Consider the following 11,532-nt stretch of genomic DNA (forward strand, 5'->3'; position numbering starts at 1 on the left):
GTTAAGAGGCAGTGATTCCCTCTCCCAAATGCTGACAGAAGCCTTTAGCCTTCCTTGGGCAATAATAAACCAAACCATTTAAACAGTCTTTCAGAGAGTGAGAAAGAGATTGGGCATTCACAGGCATCGGTGGCCCTCATTGGCTTGCAACAGTCTCTTGTAGATTCACAAAAGTTAAGGGAAAAAACCAGGAGAAGAATCACAAAACTAAGATAATGGCAATATCATAAAAATAACCCCAGCAATAGATTCAGCAATAGATTCTCTTCTTGTTGAGAGAGGAAAAGACACACATTAACTCCAAAACATTAATTCAGAAGTTTAAAATGTTTGCATATATTTTTAAGTGGTTAAGATGGATTAGAAACAGCAATTGTTGTACACAAACGCTGCAATTTCAGCAGGGTTGTCTACGTTAGCTTTAGATGTGACCTAAGTGTTGCAAAAGGTTGGACATTCCAATAAAAATGGTATATTTGTTTACTCTGAGAGCTCTGTGTTGAGGGCTTTTCACCCTGAGCAAAATGATTTGGTCTAAGGGGACTTGAGAAGTGTATGGGGATGCAACTGAGCAATCCTCTTGTTTAAACTTGGGTGGTGGGCATGAAGACAGAGGTTAAGTGTCTTGCCCCAGGTCACATGGGAAGTCGTTTACTTAGGGTGGATTTTCTCATAAACCCTCATCCACTTAGGCCAAAAGACTTTCTAAAACATTCATTTAAAAAGATCATATATTGAATTCTTACTGTGGTTCACATGTTTTTGTCTAAAAGTGGATGTTTGGCTGTAGTATACTTTTACAAAATCATATCTTTTGGATAATTATGGGGACGATTTGTGCTTTAATTGGAACCAGTTTGGGATAACTTGGATTTGATATCCCTAAAACATCAAGAGAAAACGGTGACTAAATACTTGCCGCATGTATGCTGTATAAGCAGCTTGCAGAGTGAATTTAAATATATTTAACTTACTAAATAAATACTAAATACTAAATTATGATGATGGAGAAGATTGTATGGTGGTTGCAGTGGTCCGAGTGTTAGTGAAAGAGCTTACATAATATATCTTCTATATTAATTTTGTTATTTTAAACACAACAGATTGATTTTTTTATATTTCTTATGTTAGTCAACAAATCTTTACAAAAGGAAAGTGATTAAAAGCAAAACCATAATGATCAGCAAACGATGACAGGTTATTTTCTAAAAATATATTTTGGCTGTTCTAAAGTGACATTTGTTTCTTAAATTACTGCCCAATTTGTGTAATGTATGTTATAAACGACAAGATAAAAAATATAGAATAATAATGATTGTTATTTTCACTCAGTCATTGAAGCCTATAACGTTATGCTAGACTTTAGTTCAGGGATCTTTTTGAATTTTGTCTCCTTCCACTGAGTGCTTTTCTATGCTTGAGATGCCTCGTTCTCTATAAAAGGAGGTAGAGGGAGAAGCCAGAATCCGGATCTAATGAATAAGAAAAGCCTTTGGTTAAAAGGGGACTGGTTTGTCTCTTCATGGGTTGCTTTTTATTCAGCCTTAGAAAGACGAGGAGTCCTGATTGATAAATCCCCTCCCTTGCCCCCCTGGCGCCTGTGACCCCAGAGTCATCAAGTACAATGAACAGCACCTTAAGTTTCAAAATATGCAATTGAAAAATAGAAAAAGCGAATTTGTGTCCATTGAGGGAGCTCTGACATGCTTTTACAGAGATGATTATTCCGAGGCTGCATGCCCAGCGGGCTACCAGCAGCTAGCTGCATGCGGGATTGATTTTACATCTGATCCTCTTACCCCCCACCTCCTGTGCAACAGCAGCATCCAAAAACTACCGTAATGGCACTTGTTGCAGGCGCTTAAATCCAGCGGAAGTGCTATTTTCATAGATAACCGGCCAACACCTCAGGCCCTTACCTATCACACTCCCCCTTTTGGTCTATCCTTTGTTTATCATGGGTTGTGCTGTTTGTTGTCTCTGTAAAGTTCCACAATTCATTAAAAAAGGGAAAAGGGGGTGGGGAGCAGAAGAGAGGGACAGAGTATGGAGAAGTAAAGCTGGGGCTGTTGTGAGGGAGCAGGGGGTAAAGGGGAGGGATTAGGATGACTTCTTGAACACATTTTCTCCCTTTTGCTGCAATTAAACAAAGTAGGCTTGTGATTAGTGCAGCGCAGGGAGCAGAGAAAAAGACACCCTTGAATCCCAATGGAGGGACCTGACTGAGCATTATTGCCTGACAATGCCTGAGTTTATTGCTGAAACCTGCTTACCCTCCTGCATGGCAAACCATGGGAACTCCAGTCAGGTGGAAACTTTTTCTCCTTTTCTTTTCCCGCTCCTTGTTTGTCTCCCCCCTCTGACCACGGAAGCCCTCCAGGAGCTCACAGTGTGGTTAAAGCCACACAACTCCCCCCTGTAACTGAGATGTTTAGGATAAGCTCTGCCTGGGTTTTGTGCATGAGCTCACACTTGTCTGCTGTTGTTCGAACACAGTTAATGATGAGCTTCCTCTGTTTTTTCCACACCCCTTCTCTCTCTCCTGTCCTCCTCCTCCACCTCCTCTCTCTGCTCCTTTTCTCCTTTCTTATTTGAAGCTAAGCGGCTGTTTAAGTGGAGTGCCTCCTCCCTCTGGCTCTTGGGAATGCTCTCAAGGGGCCCTTGCCTGGCACTGTGTGCATGACACATAATGAAAACAATTTTACGCTGCAGAGGGAAGTATGAGGCAATTACGGATGTGACAGCCACCTGCAGACTCACCCCCCTACAGTCTCCAACTGCACACTTCTAACCACTGCACCATTGCCACACCACCGCACAGTGTCACCGCACCGGTAACCCCCCCACACACACACAGACACACACACACACATACTACCACCCCAACCATCCCTCACAAACACACACTCCACCAGCTCGCAGCTTCATGAATATGTGATGGCTTGATGATGTTGTGAATGGCTGGGGCAGGTGAGGAGGGGGTGAGAAAGACTGGGGCTGTAATAAGTTGCCCAGCTGGAGGTAGTGTTGTGGCCCTGTCTCCCTGTGGCAGTCCATAGAGGCATCTCTCCACAAGCACTGACCCTGGGATCGGCCTCCTGAGGGGAGCCAAGAGATGACGTGACAGGGGCGTGCAAAGCGCTCCCCCAAATCTCTTGTTGGCCAATTTTACACATGAAGCCAGGCCCAAAAGCCCAAGTGGCAGGCCTAACAGAGCCCTGATTTAATTTGATAACCTGCTTAGTGAATGTGAATTAAATGAGTATTTCACATACAAATTATCTCCTTTCACCACTGAGAATTACTCTTTTGGTTTGGAAAACACAGATGTCTCTGAACCTCATGGGTATTTCTGATTTGCTTTGTTTAATACATCCAGATAAATCTGGTCAAGTTAGTCTTGCTCCTCTCAAGTGTAGTCAAGACAGATATGAAATTTAGAGCAAACACATTGTCTGTCCACAAGGTCACGCCTTTAAAAAAAAAAAAAACAAGGTCTGTAAAATGAAAAAGTTCAGCCACACATATGATGTGTGACTGTTTTAAGTCTTCAATCTGTCAGGTTTCTGTCCCAAAGCACTTGTTCTAAAGCCCCCAGCTATACACAAAGCCCCTCTGACCTGAAGATTATTCAGAGTGAGGCCAAAGGCTGTATTTTATGCCTGCCAGTCCCCAAGAGCTGCCTCCTGATAGCTTGATGTGTCCTTAATGGCCCCACTGAACAGCAGAGACAGCGGGGTGATGAGTGGATCCTCGGCAACAACTGACACATTAGAGACCAGCTGATAAAAGCCACTGGGTAGGTTCGCACACATACAAACACACACACACACAAACACACACACACGCTGCTCACGCTTGCACCACCTCAGACAATGATGTTCTACATGACACAAAGCACAAGGGTATAAACAAAGACACTAGCCGGTTATGTGAGCATGAAGCGGATCATGAGCGCTGATCAAATGAAACATAGGAGGGCACATGGTGAAAAATGGCCCACTGAAAGTTGATATTATGCAATGGTTTCTGTAACCATCAATCCAATAAGGCCATGAGGACTATATTCTCTCAGTGCTCGGAAGAAGTGTAATATAATAGATGAGAAGATCAAGGTGAAACAGGAATGAATAAGTGAAAACAGCATATCTAAGCATGAAAAATATCACAGGAGACATAGCAGACAGTAAACTGAGCAGCTAAGAGATGAGAAGTAGTAAATTAATCTTCCTGCAATATCTTGCAGAAGAGAAAAGTGCACCATTCTTTATTTCTTATAACAACTCAAGACAAATGACCACAGCCGGTACATTAGTTCTGATAAAGGACATGCAAGACAGACAATGGCTTTCAATTCCTGATTTAATCAACCTCTGGCATGATGTACATCTGAAAATAACAAAATAGATTAATCAGGAATCAAGACACGGAGTGCAAGGGCAAGTGTCTGATTCCTCTGCATGAAATATACATAGTATAATAAAGGGCCTGGTGCTGCCAGCATAGCCTGCCACGACTAGGCACCTGTGAGATTGAAGCTGTGGACATTACCAAAATACCTGACTGCACAGAATTAATGAGAGCAAAGCACATCCAGCTCGATCTGGGGAGTCTTAATTTATTTTCTCTTTCCAACTCATCCTTTACAAAAATGACAGTGTCTTCTTATCGATTTTACACTCAGAGATCAATCAGCTTTGACCTGACTCAGAGAAAATGTACAGCCCCCTACCCAACCTCCACATTCAGTGAGCTCTGATCTGCTAAAATGGCAGGAGGGGGTTATATGACCCCCCTCTCCTCTCACTCACACACACATATATACACACACTAAACCCATCCTCTGTCTGTCTAAAAGCCTGACTGCAGTTAAAATAAGCTAATCTACAACGGAGGAGAAGACCGCTTCCTTGTTCAGACTGATTTGAGTCCTCCATCTCTTCACCTCCCTGCCTGTACTACACTCCCTCACCTCAGGCAAAGACATGAGCACAAAAGAACTGAGGATGAGAGCTGTTTATATACGAGAGCGACTAGAGCTGCCAGAGCAGAATATGACTGGACTAAAGGAAAGCCTGTCATAGCCTCAAAAGTGCCCGTTTTCTGTTTTAGACGATTGACTATAATAACTCAAAGACCCGTAAGTGTAGAATCAATCTGAGATAAAAAAAAAAATGACAAACTGTTTGAGTTCACAGTACACAATCTGTTATAGGAGTGCGACGATACCTGTTGAACCAAAACCAAATGAAGCGTGGAAATAAGTAATGTTCATGTTCTCCTAAAGGATGCTTTCCCATGTTTGTCAAAACGAAGACAAGGCCAGAGAGCCGTGCTCCGTATGATCCTAGCGGAAATGCATGACTGAGTATTATCCCTGCCTGGCAGTGGCACTCGGACGACCAGCTGTACAGAGATGGCCATGCTGTCGTACTGCCCCTCAGATGGAGCAAACTGTGCCAGCGAGAGTCAATGGTACCTGGCATTGGGCACACAAAGCCATTAGCCGAGGCCATTACCTTGCACTCGGGCCTGGAGGGTTAATCCAGGGTTAATTCTATTGGCCTGTCTGGCAGAGGAGATGTGAGCAGACAGACAGCACTTCAGTACATTCAATACAGGAATACCAAGTCCGTCTGGGGATGAAGACACTTTTTCATCATCATGCTTTTGAGACGATAATGAATGAAAATGGAATTTTGTAGCTGACAACTGGACGGATGAAAGAAGTGTTGATTGCGGCAGAATAAAAATTGATTTCTCAGTATTCAGAAGACGATAAAAGTTCTGAGTGTGGCAGTGATTTTTCCTGGATATTGTTTTGTAAACCATCGGACATTGTATGAGTGGAAATATTTATGTTGAAAATAAAAAAAAAGTACAAGAGTGTGAGTGAAATCTCAGCATTAGGAACCTTAGGTGAAATTCTGTTTATTGTCAAATGTCATTATTAGCTCCACAGCCGACTGCTGTATTGCCCAAAACTGCTACAAATGTTCAAATCTAAATGGCCACATCCAAAGCTCTATAAAGCCTAAGCAGTAGGTAGATACTCATGATTGATAGTGTGACCAAATATTTCTATATTTAACAAGTCTCTCACATGGACAAGGTTATTATAGGCTTATTACTGTCACACATTGACAGGGTATAACTAAAACAGTCCATTTTAGCAGGGCTTTCTACAAAAAAACAAAAAACACGCTCAACATCATCATATCAAATAAATGACACTTTATTCCCTGAAACCAGAAAGTTCATTTACAAAGGACTAGCTGTTGCAATCACAGCTCTAATGTAGTAGTGAGGAGAAAAAAGGGTAATTGGTTTGGTAAAGATTGTTTTCCATCGCACCATAAAGCACTACACAATAGAAAAGGTCGTCAATTAAGCAATCATGAATACCAAGTACCATAGCTGATGAAAATAGGCCAGTGGTTTAAATAGATTTGCAAGCAATTTACCTTTTCACAATGTTGGCAATCTGATGCAATTTGCTTGCAATTTTGTCTGCTTTCAGTAGCACTCTGAGCTGACACTACATGGCGCAAATGGCAAAGAGGACCACATAGAAAATGTAAAACTATCTTGGCCACATCAAGGTATCAGAATGGCGCTTCATCAGGAAAATTACAACAATTAGCATAAGTGCTCCAAAATCAACACTTTAAATGTCAGCGCCAAAGGTTGGGCCACAGATGAGCAAAGGGTGCGCAATGTCCTCCAGGATGGACTTGCCATGGAACGCAAAGCAATCACCCATCATCTCTTGCCAGTGATGGCCCCACAATTGCTGTGACATTCTCTCAGGCCTGTCATTCTTGGTCACAGACTGTTTTTCCTCTCTGCCTTGATTTGCTCGCTGCAGAAATGTGACAGCCTTCGCGTCTATACTTCAGAGACTAATTTGTTTTCCTCTAACTTTTTCCTCATCATCTTTCCTCTGCACAGTGGACGACCATTATGTATGTCAGGGTCAGGTCTAGATATTTTTTCTATTTCACTTCATGCGGGTTCACTGATTTCTCACATGAAACGATGTGAAACAAAGAAGTGTCGGGAGCAAAGATAGCAGATCCACGACAGCCTGAGACATTTTGTGCTAAATATGATTAATATTCATACAGTGCTCGACATGAAAAACAAAACAAAAAAACAAACCTATTTTTATATTAGTGTGTATACTCATGCATGAAGACTATTTTTAATTCACTTCTGAGAAAAATATATCTGGTGCATACAGTAAAAAAGCATATGACAATATTATTAATGTTATGAATCATTTGTAATCTTTTACATGTGCCTACAATACCATGTAGCGAACAGACAGAACATGATTGGATTAGTCAATCAACAAATTGTCTCAACATAGACGGGAAGTTGAGTATAAGTACACCTGAAAGAACACAAGTTATTAATACTTAGCTGTTCATGGCAGATTTCAAATGAAACATCTGATTTTGAAGGTGGCATATCTAGGACATCTCTCAGTTGCGGTTAAGTATCTGAGATAACAACTCAAAATGATCTTTATGTCTCATCTGCTGCCTGAAGGCACCACCCAAGCGAAACCTCTCCCCTCCCCTCGTCTCGCAGGCTCTCCGGTTGAACGTCTCAGAGATTGCCAAAGGGGACAGATGTGTGCGCTGTCTGACTGTGTCATGACGGAGCAAGAGCCAGACTAAGCGTTTGAAAAATGGAAATAAAGTTTTATTGTGAGTCAGCTGTTTGAACAGATGTAAGAGTTTACTGACTAGGTTGCATACTAGTGATTCCTCTCTTTCACGCATGTCACTGTTGAATTGTAAATGCTGATACACAGTCAAAAACCACAAGAGTAAATCTAGAACTCTGAAGCAATAACGTTCTTGTTTAACATGAAGCAACGTGTTGACATTGATTTAGAGTAGATCAAGATGACAACATCAAAGTTTTCATGCTAGAAACCTGATTTATCAAAGACTACTTCCAAATTCAACTCAGTTTTAAAGCACCTGGTCAATGTGCGTACTTAAAATGAAATGTTCTGTACTTAATTTGATATAGTTTTGTAAAATCATGTCTGTTTGTGCCTTGTAACTTGATATTGTGACTATTTCGTAGCATTGTAACGATCTCTTGGCCAGCTCTCTCTTGAAAAACATATTTTGATTTCAAGACTCTTACCAGGTTTAATAAAGGAAACGTGTAAATGAAAATAATAAATAATAAAGACTTAATTAATATGGTGAATAAAATACAGAAAAGTAATGGCCTTTGCCGTGTTTTTTCATTCCCAAACAAGAAATATTGATTAGCTGCTGAAATGAATTACCTGACAGATATTGTGATGACCAGTACTAGAGTTGACCTATAGAAATGGCATATTGTGTACACAGTTAGTAATGAATGAAATGAAACTGATACAGTTTAGAAGGTCACTGAGATGCTAAAAAGGAAGTCAATCTTGTGTATTTTTAAACAGTCTGCTAAAAATAATCAATTAAAGATTAAAGAAGCTGAATTTGATACTGAAATGTTAGAGACATATGGTTTTAAAACAACAAGGCACAAAGTGTGTGAATGAAAACACCATCCGTTGTGAGTGTCTCTTTGAGGCTCCTGTGTTTGTTAATTTGTCTATATAGATTTCAGCTCATTCCATCCCTCTAATGCTGCATTTTGTCAATAGCTGGTCACAGTGTTGTCTGTTCCTCACTGTGGTGTATTTAATATTTACCAGCGTCTGAGCCTTATTAAAGCAAGATGAATTAGCCCTGTTGCGATAGATTTTCTTTCAGCGCAGAGTGAAAGAGAGCAAAGTGAAAAAGAAAGATAAAAGCAGGGAGGAGGGAAGCAGAGGAAGAAAGTTTGTGTGCTCGGATGATCAGCATGCGGGGGCCCCGGCTCGGGAGCGGCCCCCAGCGTTGGAGGAGTTGTGAGCTCTCTGATGATGGGGTTGCACAGATGGGCTCGAGCCTGGCTCCCAGCTCGCTCCTTTGTATAGACTCTGCTCTCTAATTACAGCTGATGATGAGTGTGTGTGTTCGTGTGTGTATGTGTGTGTGTGTGTGTGGGAGAGTACGGGGGAGAGGGGGAGGGAAAGGGGAACTGGAGGAGGGGAGGTGGGGGGGACACAAGCAGGTGACAGTACGAGGAGAGGAACCTGTGGCAGATCCTCGGCACCATCAGGCACAACGTAGCCGCAGCCTGACAGCTAATTAGAAACGACACGGATTTCTCCCAATGTAACAGATGTTGCCTAATCAGTCCAGCTCGGGAGAACCCTGCGCCAGCAACATTTCATGCACAATTTAACCATCTAAAAGGGATGAAATACTTAATGCATTGTAAGGCCAGCACAGCTGTTTCTCTCGTCAGGAAATTTCCCAGTCAAAAATATGCATGTTTTATGTAACTCTAACCGAGTGTTTATAATGCTATAATAGCTGACAAAAAAAAAAATTGCTGCCACACATCTGCCAAAGATTTCAGCTCTATTGGTTACCATAACATCGACAAGACCAAATGCAGATTTGACTTTTCTGAGTCGTGAACAAGTTGTCTCTCCCTGACAAAAAATTCAATAACCTTTCATACGACAGAAAGAAATTTCTTTTTGCAAGGAATCAGCAATTCCCATTTTTTAATACATTTAAAAATGCTTGTGTGGATAAAGGAACATTTTATATATTGTTTCTTTAAAATCAAACAATCAAACATAGATACAATCATTGACTAGCCTAAGTGTTTTAAACATTATAGTTTCATAGCATTTTGTATTTTAGTAGCAGTGGAAATTGAAGCTGAATAAACCATACAGGCCAATTCAGACATGTTTTTTTTTCCTTGCAAAATGCAAAATTATATGCATATGTAGCACGTACACCATTAAAACCACATAATATAAATCACAAATCTCTATGCCAAGAGGAAACCGTCTGCGATTGCGATGGTAATAATATGTTCTATTTGCCTCACTATCAGATAAATGTAAATTTGTGTCCTCACTGCTCCTTTCACATCTAACATTCTCCATCCAGATCTTTTTCTTATCCTATCTGCTCCAGTATTGGTTATATCTCCTCAACTCTGCATTTTTATCTGATTCACTGGATGACAGGTAATCTAGCTGAAAGTTCCAACAATTGCACACAAAGAAAAAAAAGCCCTGGCTGATGAAATCTGAGCAGTTATCACACTAACCATTACCTGTCAAGCCCTCCGCTCCAATCTAAGGGTGCATCAATTTTCTGAAGAGGAAATCAAGGGCGAGGAAGAAAAGCAGTCCAGATAAACAGTGACAAAGGCCTCTTTTCTGCTGCTTTTATTTATGATGGGATGTTGCTGTGCGGGGACCAGGGCAAGGGTTTTATCAGACCAACTGATACATCTTTGATAGCCAGGGAGTCTTCACCCTTGATGAAGTGTTGCACTTGCCAAAGAAGATTTCAAACTCAAATGACTTTCCCTCGAAAAACCTGTGGAGATAGGGGAGTCTCTAAACGGCCACACACGGCTGAGTGAAGTGACAGACCGAACAAACAAAGACACAAGCCTCTGTGTGTGTGTGTGTGTGTGTGTGTGTGTGTGTGTGTGTGTGTGTGTGTGTGTGTGTGTGTGTGTGTGTGTGTGTGTGTGTGTGTGTGTGTGTGTGTGTGTGTGTCTGTGTGTGTCTGTGTGTGTGTGTGTAGTCTTGCCTGTGGATGACGTGTAAAGCTTGTTTTTCGTACGCGTGTTGTGAAAATAAATAATCCTTAAAAATGGGGCACTGATGCTTATGTGTAATGTAGATGCCAAGTTATTCTGGATTTGGGAGGGACTTCTGCACTGTGTCTCGATATAGAGAAGCCAAACTGTTTATTTCCTCCTTTTGTTTTGAAAGAGTCTTTATGAAAACCATTTCTCTTTTGCATTATAGACATGTGCACAGAAATACTATCCACTGCTTTATGAAACACTGTTGAATAAAACTGACACACTGCTTTAGATTTAGAGCTGATGATGCAATATAAAAAAAAGTATTAATTGGTTTGGAGGACACATGAGTACAAAAAAATAAACAGAGTTTTATTTAACGATATATCTAAACCAAATAAAAATAACTCCTCAAATCCACTTTTATCTTTTTTTAGTTTACTTTTAGAAAATGTTCAGTATCTCTCTACTCTGATATGTAATGTTTCCCAAAGAGAGACATTTTATCAGTAAATGTCATTTGCATATTATCTATAAGGGAGATACATACGCCTTAGTAGAGTAGTTAAATCTATAGGCTGACAGCATTCTGTTTTGTGTCTATCCAAACACAACGTGAGCTGCAGCCTCGCAGTAAATTAATCTTGAGAGCATTGGTGATGTGTAAATAGGGTTGGTTCCAGATTGCACTGGATAAACACATCACGATGTTAGTTCTGTTTCAGTGAAACATTAAAACACAAATAATGGATCAGATTAGATGCTCCATATAAGTCTCTCTAAATGATACTCAGAAGAAATCCAGAAGTATCATCAAGAAATCCAGCTAAGTGGATGACAGCCTAAGTATGTAAT

Source organism: Pholis gunnellus (genome assembly GCF_910591455.1).
Source record: "Pholis gunnellus genome assembly, chromosome: 8".
NCBI lineage: Eukaryota > Metazoa > Chordata > Actinopteri > Perciformes > Pholidae > Pholis > Pholis gunnellus.